Consider the following 18,527-nt stretch of genomic DNA (forward strand, 5'->3'; position numbering starts at 1 on the left):
AGAAGCCCTATTGAAAAATCGTACTTGAAATCACATACTGAGAATGTTGAGAAACTGATCAGCCCATGGAATAATGGTAGAATAAAAATTAAAGTGATATTATTTAAGTATGTAATATACAGGGTGTAACGAAAATACAGGTCATAAATTTAATCACATATTCTGGGACCAAAAATAGTTAGATTGAACCTAACTTACCTTAGTATAAATGTGTATATAAAAAAAGTTACAACCCTTTGAAGTTACAAAATGAAAATCGATTTTTTCCAATATATCGAAAACTATTAAACATTTTTTATTGAAAATGGACATATGGCATTCTTATGACAGTAGCATCTTAAGAAAAAATTATAGTTAAATTTGGACACCCTATAAAAATTTTATGGGGGTTTAGTTCCTTTAAGCCCCCCCCCAAACTTTTGTGTACGTTCCAATTAAATTATTATTGTAGTACCATTACTTAAACAAAATATTTTTAAAACTTTTTTGGCTTAGCACTTTTTCGAAAAGTCAGTTTTTATCGAGATATTTTGAATATTTTTCAAATCCACCACATATTTGTATATGGTTAAGTACGATTATGGAGACTTGGTAATATAATAATATGAAAATTTATGTATGATTTACATTTTTAGGTATATTTTGAACCGTATTAAAAAAGAAGTCATATCTCGATAAAAGTTGCCTTCTCGAAAAAATACAAAGAGGCAAAAAAGTTTTAAAAACATTTTGATTAACTAATGGTATCGCAGTAATAGTTTATTTGGAGCGTACACAAACATTTGGGGGGTTTAAAGGACCAAAACCCCCATAAAATTTTTATGTAAACATATTAAAAAAGAAGCCGCAACTCGATAAAAACTGCCTTATCGAAAAAATACTGAGAGCCAAAAAAGTTTTAAAAATATTGAATTTAACTAATGGTACCACAATAATAATTTAATTGGAACGTAAAGAAAAGTTTGGGGGGTTTAAGGGAACAAAACCCCCATAAATTTTTTATGGGTAGCACAAATTTCACTATAATTTTTCTTTAAGATGCTCCTGCCATAATAATGCCACACATCCATTTTCAATAAAAAATCGCTAATAGTTTTCGATATATTCGAAAAAATCGATTTTCATTTTGTAACTTCAAAGGGCTATAACTTTTTTTGTGTGCATATTTGTGCTAAGGTAAGTTAGGTTCATTCGAACTATTTTTGGTCCCAGAATACGTAATTTAATTTATGACCTGTATTTTTGTTACACCCTGTATAATTACACTTTTATAAAAAAGAACTTTGTTATAATAAAACCTTTTATTATTTATAGAAAGAATATAATAGTTATTTATGATATAAGTGTTAAAAGTACACGTTTAAGGCACGCATGTGAAACTCGCTTCGCTCATTCTGCAATTCACATGAGTGCCTTAAAAATGTACTTTTTAACACGCATATCATACAATATTTTTTCTACAAACGTAATTACAGGACAATATCTACAAAAACTTTTACTTTAACTTGACTGACATTCAATTTTTATATTTTTTTGACATCAAAATTGCCTATACGGTCAATACGAACTACAGTGCCTTAAAATTTTTAAAGCACTAGTGCCTTAAAGTAGCATTTTTAATGCTCGTATAGAGTGCTAAAAATTGCATTTTTAACACGGTTGTAGAAAAAATAATTTAACGATAAACGATTTAACGATAAAATGCTTAAAATTCCAAAAATTACACTCTAATAATAGTTATTTATGAAACAGTTCGTGAAGTATGCTTTTTGCGAACGCATGCGATATTTAGAGCAGGAGCGACAATGGAGCGAGTGCTATACATCGCGTAAGTTCGCAAAAAGTACTTCACGGACAGTTTCATACAATATTTTATCTACAATAAACAAATATAAAAACTGTGACTCTTCGTCACTGGAATTCATTTCTATTCTACAATAGAAATGAATTTAGAACTTTGACATTTAAAAATCCTAACTACTTTCAAACCACAAAACTGTCAAAAATTTTGTTGTAAGTCATTGATCATATTGTCATCACCATGACAACGCGAAAGTTAAGGATATTTGATTATATGAAAGTGTGCCAAAAACCCATTGAAAGTGTGCGAAAAAGTAAATCCCATTTAAAATACATTGTTACTTGAAGCACACTTTAAACTCTTCACGCACTGCTATCTATAATGACAGCTTTCACAAACTAAAAACTTATACATAATATGACATAGAGTAGATAAAGTACTTTTTATAATATCACGGTTTTGTTATTGTACATGAACATAATATGTAGGACACAACATATTTGGAAAGAATAATTAACTTATAAAATATGAATTTTTAGTAGGTGTATTAACTGTTATTTATAATTATGATTCCAAAAATTACACTAGTATAAAATAGTATTTTTTATAATACCACTGTTGTTTAAAATGGTATATATAATTTTAAGTATATAAACTTTTATTTATTTATTAAAACAATTAAAAAAAGGTACGCAACAGCCGGGTTCCAACTGGGGACCTCTCGATCTGCAGTCTAATGCCACTGAAGCACCATCGAAGTGGAGCCATAATTTATAGATATCGATTTATTAACGTACTTTAAAATATCATTGCATTAATCACATTTTTAAAATAGTTTGAAATTAAAAAAAATCGATTTTTCCATACAGTTTGATTGGTCAGTGGGGTAAAGCTTTGTAGATCCGTTATAAGTAATAGATCGTAATAAAAGTTAATAACAAAAATTGTAGCCAACTTTGATTACAGATTGATAATCAGTAATCGTAAATTGTAAGTTTTAGACAATTATTCAGTCATGACTTACTTAAAATTTGGAAAGATTTAGACCCGTAATTATTAATAATTTTGCTCTGGAAAATGAAAATATCTCGAAAACTAATAAATTTACACATAGAGAATGTTTTACAAAAATTATAGTATGGTAATGGTACTTTTCGATAATGATATAAAATACAGAGTGTTCTATTTAAAATTACTTAGAAAATAATGTACTTGCGTTTTGACTCACCCTGTATTCAATATAAAGAAAATTAGCAAAACAAACATTTATGAAAATTTTGACAATAAATAAAAAAATATGACGTCAATAAACCATTGACCTTGTGCTTGCTTTTATTTATACAGGTACCTAGTTAAACTTGTTACGATTTTCATATAAAATTGGTTATAACTTTGTAGATACCCCGTATAACATACTAAACCTTTATATTTTTGTAATCAAAAAGTTACGAAGATTTCGAATATAAAGTAAAATACAGGGTGTTCTATTAAAAAAAACATAAGTTTGGTCTGCCACTATGTTATCGAACACCCTGTAACGTTCTAACTAATTTTGTAATGTGAAGCTCAAAGTTCGCTACAATTTTTGTTATTAAGTTTTATCGCTATACATTACTATAACCGATCTACGGAGCTTCACCCCACTAATTAATCACCCTGTATAATAGCAGTTAAATATTGCATTGTTAGCTAGTTCTAAGCTATCCTGAAAATTTCAGGTGTCTAGGTAGCTTAGAACTATTTTTAAAATGGATTACAAAATTTGCGGAGTCCGTGACACTAACCAAGCCAAGTATATAAAAAGGTTTTAAAATACGAAAAAATATAGAAATAAGCAGAGCCACATGAAAATCTTAATGCTCGTTTTGCTTCAAATTTAACACCAATTTCGAGAATGTAATTAGACCTGCTTTTATCTAGGTGTGAATCGAATATTTAAACTATTTATCGATAAACAAGGTAATGTGGGAAAAATTACCAAATTTAATGATATTTTGATTGTTTTTGTGAAAGCTAAATCACTTTGCTACGCGCGAAGTCTTGTGCAAGTTGATTCTGTCGATACCTTGGCACAATACATATACGACGACTATTTTTTACATTTTTTTGTTTAATAATTAGAATATCCACTATCCTCTGTAGAGACCATAGACATAATTGTTAAGATATGAATAATATTAAGGTATGACTTAATGTCTGCATATAGCGCTCATTTTAAGCCGAAACCTGATATGTACACTTACACATGTCAAATATTACAGCAACATTTATTGACACAAACACACATATCTATAAATGTCAAAACATATAAGTTAATAATAGTAGGGGAGGAAAGTATGCTAAATGTGCAGTCACTCGAGCGCTTTGGGACATATTGGGTTGTGAAGGGTAGGTTCTAAAACCAAAAAAAGTTAAGTAAAGTTTTCCATTTTAGTGGGGACTTTCCATTTTTAATTTAGTTTTCCATTTCCAACAATCGTGTTTCCCGATTATGGCGGTATTTATCCATAATTCGAAAAAATGTTTCAAATAAAAGTTACTTATTTTTACGTAAGGAATACGAATCTGCAATAAAAAATGGGGGCTCCTATTTAAGATTTTAAAGTAACCCCCACCCCACCTCCGTGGGGGTCGTGTTTGGTGCCATTCGATAGCTTTTTCAAACATATTGAATAGGTGTATTTTTCGATCTGATGTTCATTTCGCGAAATATCGCGGGATTCGTATATAAAATTTTAAATTTACCCCCCTCCCCTCTCCGTGGGGAGTCGTGTTTGTTATGATTCGGTAGATTTTTGACAAATATTGAGCATGTATTTTTTAGTTTTTAGATCTATCGTTCATTTCGCGAAATATTCGCTTTTTTCTTGTGAAACTTTGTGACCCACCCATTTCCTTACTGTTTTCTTACAGTGTCCTCACTGTTTTGCATGTACTTAACTCACCTTATCTTAATCTGACGATTTCGAGTTTTTCTAAGGATAGATTTTTTTTTCCGGCTCCACCTTAACGAACTCCCCTTTATTTAGAGCCAATATATGGTAGAGTTACATCTACCTAGAGCAGGGGTCGGCAACCTTTTGAGTCGGAAGGGTCAAAAAATAAAATTGACCAAATTTTAAAATTTTTAAATAGCCACAAATTTTTTTGTCAACAATAAATAGTACTCGCATCAATAAAGTTCTTTATAAAAAAAAATTAATTTACTTATTCATATTTTATGTATATCGTGTTTTTCACATAGATATTTTCACACATTTGATTTATTCAAGTAAAAAATTAAAACAACTAAATATTCACTTACAACACTAACTTGTACTTCAATGACAAACAATGGATCAAATAATTTCAATGTGAGCGTTGGCTTTGCATGGTTTTAGAAAGTTTGGATAAATATGACTCATAACTTGTTGTTTTAAGTTTAAAACACGACTTTAAATTTTCATGTGCTAGTTGGCTTCTTAGTTTACTTTTAATTATATTCATGCAAGAGAACACTAGCTCGCAAGAATATGTCGATCCGAAGATAGTTTGCACTCCAAATGCCAACTTCTTCACCTCACTGTAGCAATGTGGAAGACTATTCCATGCGGCGAATATAAGTCCCTCAAGTCGCGGCATTCCTTTCAAAGCTTTCTTGCTTTTCAATTCTGTAAATTTTCCACTCCACAAAGCTTTACTTTTTAAATCGATCATTTGCATTTCTAAAGATCCAGTATCAATTCTAAATAGCTCAACGTGGATTTCGTTTTGTGTTGAGAGGATTTACTATGAATGCTAGAGTGGTTATATTGGTTTTGAATTGTTTAAATCTGTCAGCAAATGCATCTTTATTTTTTTTGTAACTATGCTGAAGTAATTCGTGTCAACATTTGCACTGGCTTTACCGCGATATTGCTTTAGAAATTAAAAATGAAGTCATTTTCCGCTCTGAATATCTTCTGCAAAAAGAATTAATTTTTCTTCAAAAAAAAACCAATTCTTCCACCAAAACATAGACTGGGTTTCCTTGCAATTTTAGATTCAGTTCATTTAATTTCGCTTTGATAACCATCATAAAGTAAAATATTTGCAACCATTTGTTGTTCCCTAATTCAGGGTGAATAATACCTTGTTCATTTAGGAATGTATTTATTTCATTCAAGCACAAAGCAAAACGTTTCAACTCCTTACCTTTGAAAAGCCATCGCACTTTATTGTGAAGAAGGAGGTCGGAATACTGAGCCTCAATTTCGTTTAAGAATTCTTTAAACTGACGATGGTAGAGTGCTTTTGACAAGATTCTATTAACAATCTCGATCACCAAATTCATGACTTCAATTATTTCGGCTCGAAATGTTTGGGCACAAAGCGTTTCTTGGTGTATTATGCAGTGAAACGTAAGAATTACGTGATTTATTTTGCTTTGAAGAGTCGTTTGTGTCCCTTTATTTTTTCCTGTCATACTTCTGGCTCCATCAGTTGCTTTTGAAACGATTTTATTTAAATCGATCTCATTGTCTTCAAGACATTTTTGCACGGCATTCGCTATATCTTCCATCCTAGTTTATTCCGAGAGCGGTAGCAATCCCAGAAGTTTTTCTTTGGGACCTTGGGAAGACACATATCTGACAAAAAGGGCAACTTGTGCCGTGTCTTTTACGACGCAAGACTCATCTATAGCGAGTGATAAGGAGGAAGAAAGTTGTATATCTTCAACCTACAAGTATGTTACATATGAAGACATTTTACCTATTCTATCTGGTACTGTTTTAGCGGATACTGGCAAGTCTTTGATCTTTTTCAAAATTTCTGGTTTGTTTTTGAAATCACGAATAAGTTCTATAGAAGGCTTTTTAAATGTGTTGGTAGAATAAATAATTACGTATTTTTTATGGGAAATAAGCATTATCATTTTAAAGTCTTCTACTTTAAAATGTATAATATACGTCTGAATTGCCAATATAAATCAGTCAGATTAAATAAATTATTAGAAGAATTTTTTTACTTAGCAACAACATGTTTGTTTTATTTTAATAGTATTTTGTATTTTGACAACGAAACCCGATTTGGGCTTCGAAACGTTAATAAATTCATTTTTTAGTAAAATTGTGGCTTATTTCTCATAAAAAATACGTAATTATAAAAATGCCACAAGGAAATAGCTTCAGAACAACATTAAGAATAAATAATATTTGCGTGTGGAAATAAAGAGCCGCAGCTTCACATCCAAAGAGCCGCATGCGGCTCGCGAGCCGCAGGTTCCCAAGAAGCAATTGGACGTAATATTACGACGTCTTAACGTTGGATTAAATGCCCCAACGTTAATACGCGACGTTGCGACGACGGTCAGAAAACCGCTATTTGCACCTAAGTGGGGAATAGAAATACGGGTTGCCTCGACGTCCCCCTCTCGACTTCTCAGCTCGAGATATTTTATCGTCAAATTACGTTGGTTTTTTAGGACTTTGGTCTTGTAAAGTAATAGTATAATATTCTCTACCACAGAAGTACGGCCGACACACTTAATTGTTACCAAATAGGTTAATAATCTTGGAGGATATTAAATCATCACAAACTAAGATTCATGATGGCCTGTTGATACTTATTTAAGTAGGTTCCTACTTTATTCAGAATATAACCTAAGTGACTTGTATAATTATTTTATTAATCATCTGCCTCATTGCATAATGCGGTCGAAAATTTACAAACGCAAGGAAGTGTACTGTTAAACTAGGTATAAAAATTGCTAAAAACTGAAAGCGCCTCAGAAATTTACAGGTTAAAGCGAACAAAACGGTAAAAATAGAAATAACCATCGTAATTAAAAAAACATATTATTATGTCTAGACCCATACAAAATTATCCTTGATTTATATATAAACAAAATTCGTTAATTGAAATCAAATATTCATTAAAATCTAGCAAAAAAATTGCTAAACATTATGTTTCAAAAAATGGCTGAACCATGGCGATCTTTCATTAATGGCGGATTTGACTCGCGACCTAAATTGCACTACATTTTAACTGATTTGGACAAGGACACCCCCTGCCGACCTTTAGTATAACCTATTTTTACGTTGCACACCTCGAATTTACCGATTGGTATACCTAATACGTCCTAAAGTAAGTGCAAACAACCTCCAGCTGGTCTTGACGACAGACTCCCGACGACCGGTCGTCGTCGTGAACACGCCTTAATCTGGTGGTAGATGCTTGTGTATGTACATCAGGCAGCTTAAACCAAAGGGTTTTATGAATGCATTTATTAATCTACTTATGGTTGGTTATTTTTATTTGTTGCAATGTTTACCTCATGAAAATCTTTAGTCCCATTTTGAGTAATTAGCTGTTCAGGTTCTGTATGTGCCATTTTCAAAAGTTTAGCTTTTTGTCTGTAAAAGGATGTTGAATGTCTAAAAGCTTTTGATTTCTTTTTTCCATGCATTTCCCCTTCATTTTGAGACATTCTTTTTCTCAAATAACAACTATATATTTTTTTAACTATATAGATTTTTCATTCAATAAATTGTTATTGTTAATATACTGTTTATAGAAAAACTAGAAAAACAAAGTGTAAAAAAGTAAGGTTATGTTATGCAATGTAATATCTGTCATATTATAGTCATACAAGTCAAGTCAGATAGGCCCTAGTCAGCAAATTTTTACGTCGTTTTGTAGTTAAAAACTAAACAACCAATTGTCGAAAATTTACTTTACGACGTTGGATAGTCGTCGACGTTTTTTAGTAAATTACAGGTATCTTATAAAAAAACTTTGACGTCAGGTTAACGTATACAACTTTACTTAAGTATTAGTTGTTATTACCTACGTTGTATTGTCGTTCTCACCTTCCCGCAAGTACACGCAGCAATCTACCATATACCTACTGAGAAAACACCCGACGTCTCCTGAACGTTGGGTTCGATACTACTAATAAATACTCTGTAATCCCCGACTTTGAGCAGTCGTTAAATGTCTTCCAGTAAATTACATTGTAGTAGGTATAGAGGTTATACCTGACGTCAGCTTAACGTTAAACCTTAACCTAATAATTAACGTTGGTATTCTCAACGTTGGATTGTCGTTGTCGTCTTCCCGAAAAATACGTCTACCATACTCGATAAAACACCAACGTCCTGTGAACGTTGGCATCTATCCTAAAAAATACGTTGTAATTCCCGACGTTGAGTAGTCGTTGATGTATGCCACTTAATTGCACTTATAGTACAGATAGGTTAAGAGCGACGTCAGCTTAACGTCAAACCTTATCCTAATAATTGACGTCGTTATTCCCGATATCGGGTGGTCATCAGATTATATGACTTATTAGCAGCAACGTTGGTCCATAGGAAAAACAGACGTTGTCCTTGGTTAAGGCTTATTGTGAACCAATTTTGTCCTTAAATTTAACGTCCCATTAAGACAAAATTGGTTGCAGGTCGTAAAATTGCTACTTGGGTTGCGAACCCCTGACTAGAGAAGAACCTTGATTAGAATTAAAAAAAGAACTAGAACCCTGACTAGACCTAAGGGTACCAGGTTTCTCCCCATATGATAATCTGACGCGCTCAAATTACTGCAAAAATCCCTGCGAACTTTTTCAGGTTTTCAGGGACTTCATAAGGTTCGAACAGTATAAATACCGTTGGACTTCATCCGCGTCATAGCAAGTGACATCACATCATGATACCAACACAAAATATTTTTGTTGGTAATAATAAAAGTTGTAAGTCTGTTCCATTTTAGAATTGTTTAGCCAAGTACACTGGAATTACAGCTATTAGACATATACATATTTTATTATAAGATTTCTATTAATGCAACCGTAACATATAATATACCGTAACTTGTTTCGTTTAATTTATACAGGGTGTCCCGAAAAGATTGGTGATAAATTATACCACAGATCTATATATTTGGGGTCAAAAATAGGTTGATTGAACCTCACTTACCTATATACAAAAGTGCGCACAAAAAAAGTTACAGCCCTTTGAAGTTACAAACTGAAAATAGATTTTTTTTCATATATCGAAAACTCTTAGTGATTTTTTATTGAAAATGGACATGTGGCATTCCCATAGTAGTAACATCTTAAAAAAAAATTAAAGTGAAATTTGTGCACCAAATAAAAATTTTATGGGGGTTTTGTTCTCTTAAACCCCCCCAAACTTTTGTGTACGTTCCAATTAAATTATTATTGTTGCACTATTAGGTAAACACAATACTTTTAAAACTTTTTTGCCTTTTAGTACCTTTTCGATAAGCCAGTGTTTATCGAGATATTTTGAACATTTGTCGAATCCACCACATATTTGTATATGGTTAAGTACGATTATAGAGAGCTGTTAATAATCTGAAATTTTATTTTTTTTTTATTTAAATTTATGTGTCTCGGCAGCAATGGCCATTGACACAAACAATATTGGTTATACATTAATTAATTAAAATTAGGACTTAAAACTAAATATTATAACAGTTAATTTCTAAATCTTAAATAACATTAGGTAAAAATTATGAAGAAAAAAAATTGGATATACAATCATTGGATACTATAGAGACGTACAACTAATTATAAAATTGCTTCGGTCTTCTTGGGATACTTCGGACGTTGTTTAGTCATAGTAGCAGTTGCATATTATGAACTAGTAAGATTACTGGAAGAATTGGATCCAGACATGGTGTTGCTAACAGGGGGGGAACATTAATTTAAATTGTTACTCATGTAGTCAAAAGTAACTTGAATTTGTTTATATTAACGCTTTGGATGTCTGGAAATAAGTGATAACCTTGGATACATCACTGCAATACTGGTTGCCTAACTGTTGGCGTCCGTTGGAACGGGATAGCAACAGTGAAAAACTATTGACAGTTTGACACTGAATGTGTTTAAGTTGGAAGATTATTAAGTAAAACATCTCTTACTGACCGAAGTTACAGCTTGTTCTTGATGATTAACACGTAACACAATTGTTATTAGTCACTATTTGAGCGAAAACTAATTTTGATAACTAGTATTTACAGTAATAATTACAAATTTCGGCACCAATTTACAGATCGATACATACACGTTCTGACGTTAGTTTGACTGTCCGAAACTTTATTTATAATTTACATTATTAGGTATATTTTGAAAAAGAAGCCACATCTCGATAAAAGGTAACTTATCAAAAAAATTCATTCATTCATTTTTATAATATCAAAAAATACTAAGAGGCAAAAAGTTTTAAAAACACTGTGTTTACCTAATGGTACCACAATAATAGTTTAATTGGAACGTACACAAACATTTGGGGGGTTTAAAGGAACAAAACCCCCATAATTTTTTTATGTAAACATATTAAAAAAGAAGCCGCATTCCGATAAAAACTGGCTTATCTAAAAAATACTAAGACGCAAAAAAGTTTTAGAACTGTTGTGTTTAACTAATGGTACCACAATAATGAATTAATTGGAACGTACACAAAAGTTTGGGTGGGTTTAAGGGAACAAAACCCCCATAAAATGTTTATGAGCTGGACAAATTTCACTATAATTTTGTTTTAAGATGCTCCTGCCATAAGAATGCCCCATGTCCAGTTTCAATAAAAAATGTCTAATAGTTTTCGATATATTGAAAAAAATCGATTTTTATTTTGTAACTTCAAAGGGCTGTAACTTTTTTTATGGCACATTTGTACTAAGGTAAGTTAGGTTTATTAGAACTATTTTTGACCCCAGAATGTGTGATATAATTTATGACCAATCTTTTCGGGGTACCCTGTATAAGTGGATTATAAAATAGAGCGTTTTTATGAAGAACACTTGCTCGGATTACACTTTAACTGCGATCGAACGAAGTTGACATTTTGGCATAAATTGGTAACACTTAATTGACAGTTGCAGTGTTGAGACTTCAGATTCGTTTTTATTATTTAATATATTGTTTTGACACTTCAAATTTGATTTATTATTTACTATATTTAATATTTTATAAATTGTTTTAAAGTTTATTTTTATTTATTTACATTGAACCTCAATTGCCTAAAACAATTATGTGACTTTTTTTATTTAAAATTCAGGAGTTTTTGGAATTGGGCAACAATGTCAACTTAGAGCTCCGACGTAGATAATGACGTGCAACGGTATTTTTTTATACTGTACCAACAATACGAGTACTGTTACTAAAATATCCATTTAAAAAACCTTACATATTAGCTTTTGGCGCAGAGTAATAGAAGTTAATGCCGCTTTAAGCTGTTATAACACTCCAAGAAGTGTTATGCCTATTTTAGTAAATTTTTCTTTTTAGTATTTCATAATATGTTTGTATCGTTTTATGTCTCTCTCTTAAAAAGTTCCTGATTTACCTACATTTTAGATGTGTCAAATTTTAACTTGATGGATTCGGTTTTAGTATCTAGTGTAATTTGAAATTTGAATCCTATAGTCGGAGAGATAGAAGCGGATTTTGCTCGTGATAAGTAATATGGACAAACTATAAGGGGATATGTTGAATTAGCCGTGTACATGACTTTCCCACACGGGCGGAAACCAGAGCGAGGGAAGAGGGTAGTTGTAAGGGGTCAAAGTCACGGTTTTTATTATTTTTTTTGTGACGCTCATGATGGAGATAGTGCACCAAAATTTGGGAATAAGTAGGTCATGACGTAACTAAGTCAAATCTCCAGGGGCGGAAAGCTACGTGGGGGACAAAAAAACGGGCCACTTTACGCCACCCTTTGTCCCCCACGCAGCGTTCCGCAACTGGAGATTTTAGTTACGTCATGACCTACTTTTTCCCAAATTTTGTTGCACTATCTCAATCATGAGCGTCACAAAAAAAAATAATAAAAACCGAGACTTTGACCTCTTATAACTACCCTCGTCCACCGCTCTGGTTTCCGCCTCTGGAGATTTTACTTAGTTATATATCATGGTTGACTTATTCCCAAATTTTGGTGCTCTATCTCGATCGCGAACTTAACAAAAAAAAATAATAAAAACCGCGACTTTGACCTCTTTTTACTATCCTTGTCCCCCATGCAGCGTTCCGACCCTGAAGATTTTACTCAGTTATGTCACGATCTACTTATTCCCAAATCTTGGTGCACTATATCGACCACGAAAGTCACAAAAAACCCCTTATAATTTTTATATTCACCCCTGCCCCCATTCCTTTGTCCACCACGCAGCGTTCCGCCTTTGGAGATTTTCCTTAGTTACGTCATGACCTACTTTTTCCTAAATTTTGTTGCATCTCAATCATGAGCGTCACAAAAAAAAATAATAAAAACCGAGACTTTGACCTCTTATAACTACCCTCGTACCCCACTCTGGTTTCCGCCCCTGAAGATTTTACTCAGTTGTCATGGTCTACTTATTCCCTAATTTTGGTGCGTTATCTCTATCACGAACGTCACAAAAAACGCTTTATAATTTTTATATTTACCCCTGCCCCACCCCTTTGTCCCCACGCAGCATTCCGCGCCTGAAGATCTTACTTATGTACGTCATGACCTACTTATTCCCAAGTTTTGGTGCACTATCTCGATCATGAGCGGCACAAAAAAAAATAATAAAAACGGCGACGTTTGGCCCTTTAAAACTACCCTCGTCCCCCGCTCTGGTTTCCGCCCGTGTGGGAAAGTGATGCACACGACTAATTCAACATATCCATGTATAGTTTGTCCATATTACTTATCACGAGCAAAATCCGCTTCCACCTCTTGGACTACTACATTAAAATATGTGGAAAGCTCTGAAAATGGCGGAAACTATTGTTCTGCCGTTCTTATTTTTCAAAAGCTTAATTTATTCAGGTATCAAGTAAACATGAGTCAATTCAATCATCAATTCCTTGCATGCATGAATAATCATTTGCAGAAAATATATTTTTACTATGATGATTTCACTATAAATATTTTGAACCTATTTTGAACATTACCCAATAAACATTTTTATTGGTAATGTTTATTTTGGTCGGCTTAGACGACACAACGATACAATATTTTAACAGAAAAATAGCAGTTATTTTATTATCTTTCTATATACCTAAACAAGGACCTAAACAAATAGGCAGATCAAATCTAAATATTGCCAACGTGATTCATAAACAGAAGACAAACCAAAGAAAATCCCATTCTTAAACAAAATTTGTCAACAACTTTCACCTAAAAGGCGGCAGTATCTATGTTTTCTATGATAACAGGGTTGTTTGGATTCCCAGTTTCAAACAATTCTGGTAGTCTTTAATCAATAGAAAACAAAGCTTTGATAACATGATCTAAATTTCTGAAGGTGGATTCAAAAATATAATTTATACAACAAATCGATATATGAGTGGCGCACACAATCATAAACATAAATAAATCGCAGGAGAGGAGTGGAAAAGAAAGTTTATGTTTCCTTTAGATTTTGAGGCGATACACAATCTCCAGACAGCTGTTTCTCTCTTAAGACATCCTCAGTGGTGCACACCTCTGAAGCAAAACAAAACCAAACTGTCTATTTATGTGGAATTTCAAAAATAGTTTAAAATCCACTTTTGGAACGCTGCAGCGACATCTCTTAAAGAAAAGAGAAAAGTCTCAGTTACAAAATTTATTAAAATAATAATAAATAATTATTTAAATCTGAAAACTCTTCTTGTTGAAACTGCTTTCTGGTAACATCCTTAATCTCTGACTTTTACAATTTATACGACAAAAGACTACAAATAAAGAAAGCGAAATAGGAAGAAACAGAAACAGCTGTCTGGAGATTGGGTGTCGCCTCTGAATCGAAAGGAAACATAAACTTTATTTTCCACTTTTATCTTTACTCACATTTTGAGTAATAGGAACTTTCTTTCAGACCGTTTTTCCTGGACGAATAAAAGCGGAATGTGACTGCATATTGTAGGGCCTCTTTAGCTTTTTTTTATTCGTGGTCTATCGTCTTATAAAGTCAGAGATTAAGGATGTTACCAGAATAAAGTTCCAACAAAAAAATTTTTCAGATTTCGGTTGTCTCTGGAACAGACAAGAGACAAGAAAAGTTTCGGCTGCCTCTGGAAGTAGAAAGTTCTTTAGCCGATTATTGAATATAATATGTAGTATAGGAATATAGTATGTAGACGAGGAATAAAGGCAATTGTGTAATTGCCGCATACAGTTGGCGGCCCTTTTTGATCGTTAGAGGTAAATGTAGATTTGTACCAATCATCAGGCCATTCACCTATGATCCATATCATGTTGCATATATATCCAGTATTACATCTACGACAATTTCGCACATTACTTTTAAAGTCTTCGCTGGTATGACATCGGCTTTTCGCGTTATTTGTTTCTTAGTTGGTTGAGAGACTTCTCCACTTCTGATCGTAAAATGATTGGTTCTGCTTCTCTGATAACATGTTTCTTATATTTTGAGACTGATGCATGTTTTGAAGTATCTTTGTATGATTCTGAGCAGTAATTTTTTCATTTTAGTCAGTTTTACTTTTCCATTATGATTTTGAATGGTTTGAATTTGTGGTTTTAGCTCTCATGCCAAAAATTTAACTTTTTAATGATGATTGTTTTTATCTTAGTCCAAGAAGTAATGAAGCTTAAAATAGGACAAAACCTCGCAATTTTTACAGAATGAATCGATTTGCTTGAAAATTTGAGAATAAGTAGTGGATAGTCCAAGGATCAAAATCTATATCATGCCGAAAGGCGCTTTTACCATGGAGGTGGTTGCCACCCCATCTTGGGGGTGGAAATTTTTTATTATATTTTAATCGCAAAAGTTGGTAAAAACGTTTATTCTAAGCAAAAAACATTCTATACATTTTTTTGATAAAATTGATATATGTAGTTTTCAATTTATTCGCTATCGAATGTGTTAGTTTTATATCGAAAAAATCAATGTTTTTAACAAGTTCTCTGCTAATAACTCCAAAAGTTTTCGGTTTCTCAAAAAAACCTTTCTTAACAAAAATATACCTTTTGAACAAATAGACTAAACCGATTTTTTAAATTTTCTTTAAGACCAATAGTAATCGAGCTATACTTAATTATAATGTTGGCTCTTCTTCGTCAAATGCTAAATATTGTAGTTTCAAAGTCAAAAGACGGGAAAACTATGCATTTTTCGATGACAATTTGTTCAAACTAATTTAAAGTACTTAAAAATATCTATTTCCAGAAATAAAAAAAAATAGTGATCGCAAGCAACCCCCTAATCACCACCCTAATTAAAATTAGTCATTGATCTTATTTGGATTTTTTTATTTATATATTAATAATAGGTTTTAGAAGTTTGGCCGGCTTAGATTGATTAGTTTTAAAAAAAAATGGAGTTAAAAGCGAATAACGAATTTTTTTAGTTTGGAAAAAAATGGCCCCTGTCCTTCAGAATAGCAAGATTAGAATCAGAGATACGAAAAAATGTTTCAATATGAAATTGTAGCCTATTTAATTCCCAAGAATTTGGTTTGTAAAAATTTTTCCGCGGCAAAAGTTGAGTGAGCTATTGACAATTAAAACTTGTAATAACATGCAAAAACCACCTTTACCAACCCTTTCAAAGTCACCTCTTTTAGGGACTGAGGATTTTAAAAAGATTTAATAATAATAGGCTTATAAACCTTATAAAATCCTACAAAATTATTTTTTACCAAACTTTCTAAGATAAAAATAAACAAGTTACGGTTAAAAAATCAATATATATTTTTTTAAATGAGAAGTCTAATTGGAAGTATATTAATGTAAGTTAGCGGTGCTTTTAGTCATTGGCCTAATTCATTCTTATTTATTTATATATTATTAATAGATTCTGGAAGTTTGACTGGCTTAGAATGATTAGTTTTAAAAAAACTTGAGTTAAAAGCGAATAACGAATTTTTGTAGTTTGGTAAAAAAGGACATTTTCTTCAGAATAGAAAGATTAGCATCAGAGATACAAAAAAACGTTTTAATATTTTGTAGGTTATTTAATTCCCAATAAACTTCGTGCAAAAAAATTTTTTCTACGGCAAAAATTGAATCGTAAATGAGTATATCGAAAAACATTGATTTTTTCTATACAAAACTAACACTTTCGATAGCGAATAACTTGAAAATTATTAATTTTATTAAAAAAATGTATAAAACATTTTTTGCTTAGAATAAATGTCTTTATCAACTTTTGCGGTCAAAATATAATAAAAAATTTCCACCTCTCTAGATGGGGTGGAAACCACCCCCATGGTAAAAGCGCCTTTCGAAATCATATAGATTTTGATCCTTGGACTATCCACTACTTATTCTCAAATTTTCAAGCAAATGGATTCAGTCTGTAAAAATTGCGAGGTGAAAAGCTTCGGTTCCTGGACTACATACATTTTATTTTTCAGCTTGGCTCCTATATTTGTTGAGTGTTTCTTCCTGTTTTTGAGATATTTTATAGCATAATATTTATGGTTTTACCTTATTTGTCAGTATCATCTGGAATGCATCTGCATTTTTAGCAACTTAGGATCTGATCCACGGTATGTTCTAGGCATAGCTTATACTTTTATAAATTACTTACTTTTATAGTTTTTGGGAAACTAGTTATTAAGATTATTTCATTCATAGGAGATTCTGACCAATAAAAAGCTACAGAAATAAAAAGTACAGTGATTATTTCATTCATAGGAGATTCTGACCAATAGAAAGCTACAGAAATCTGAATTAAATCGATAATTTTGGATAATTGCCCGTCGTTAAGTATATTACGTCAGATGCCCTTTGTTGCTACGAAAAAATACATTCAGTGACATTAATGACAATAATTAATGTTTTAAAAATTATCAAAGTGATGACTTGGAGACCGGCCCTGGCAAGGTATGGTGAAGTTGTACTGATATTGTACTCCTAGTTTTTACTAAAAACAAGTGGTATTATTAAATAGTTTTTTAAAATTAAAGTGTTTATCTACTAGATACTACTACGTAAGTCATCTATACGTAATTATTACTTTATTATTGTGAAAAGAAAACGTCAAATAATAAATATACACCACCGTTCAATCATTTTGTGAGGTTAGCTAGCATGCTGTTGGTTTGTCACTTACCAGAGCCGGACTGAAGCTTTCGCCACCGCAGCTAAAATGACTTCACACAATGTAAACACACCTTCCGATCTAACCAGTCCGGTAAATCAACGTTCGAATATCACAAACAGTTATGCATCAGCCGCTTCAAACTCTTTTCCGAGTAAGACCCAAGCAATTGTATTTAGTTGTATCGATAATGCTAAATTGCAGGATTATTTAATTCCGTTGGGCACAATAATCAACCCAAAAAATATTATTTTTTCATCTAGATTATCTCATAATAGAATCTGCATGTATTTGGCAAACAAAACCGTAGTAGATAATTTCATGCAACAACATGGCTCTATAGAAGTACTCGGCGAAGTTGTAACAGCACGGAGACCTGTCTCTCCAGCAGAAAGACTAGTCTTGTCTGGTGTCTGCCCGTCAGTTCCTCATCAAGTATTAGTTGAAGAATTACAGAATATTGGTTTAAAGCTTATTTCCCCAATAACATTTCTGAAAATTAGCTCAACTCTTCCCGAATATAGTCACATATTGAGCTTTCGGAGGCAAGTTTATGTAAGCCCTATAACATCACCAATTCCAGATTCTATTCTAATAAATTTCGACCAAACACCTTACCGCATATTTTTGTCACAAGGTACACTCACCTGCTTTATTTGCAAAAATACAGGACACATATCATCCCAATGCAATAACAGTTCAGTAACGGAATCAACTC

The sequence above is a fragment of the Diabrotica virgifera genome, chromosome 2 (assembly GCF_917563875.1).
Source record: "Diabrotica virgifera virgifera chromosome 2, PGI_DIABVI_V3a".
NCBI classification, from domain to species: Eukaryota; Metazoa; Arthropoda; class Insecta; order Coleoptera; family Chrysomelidae; genus Diabrotica; species Diabrotica virgifera.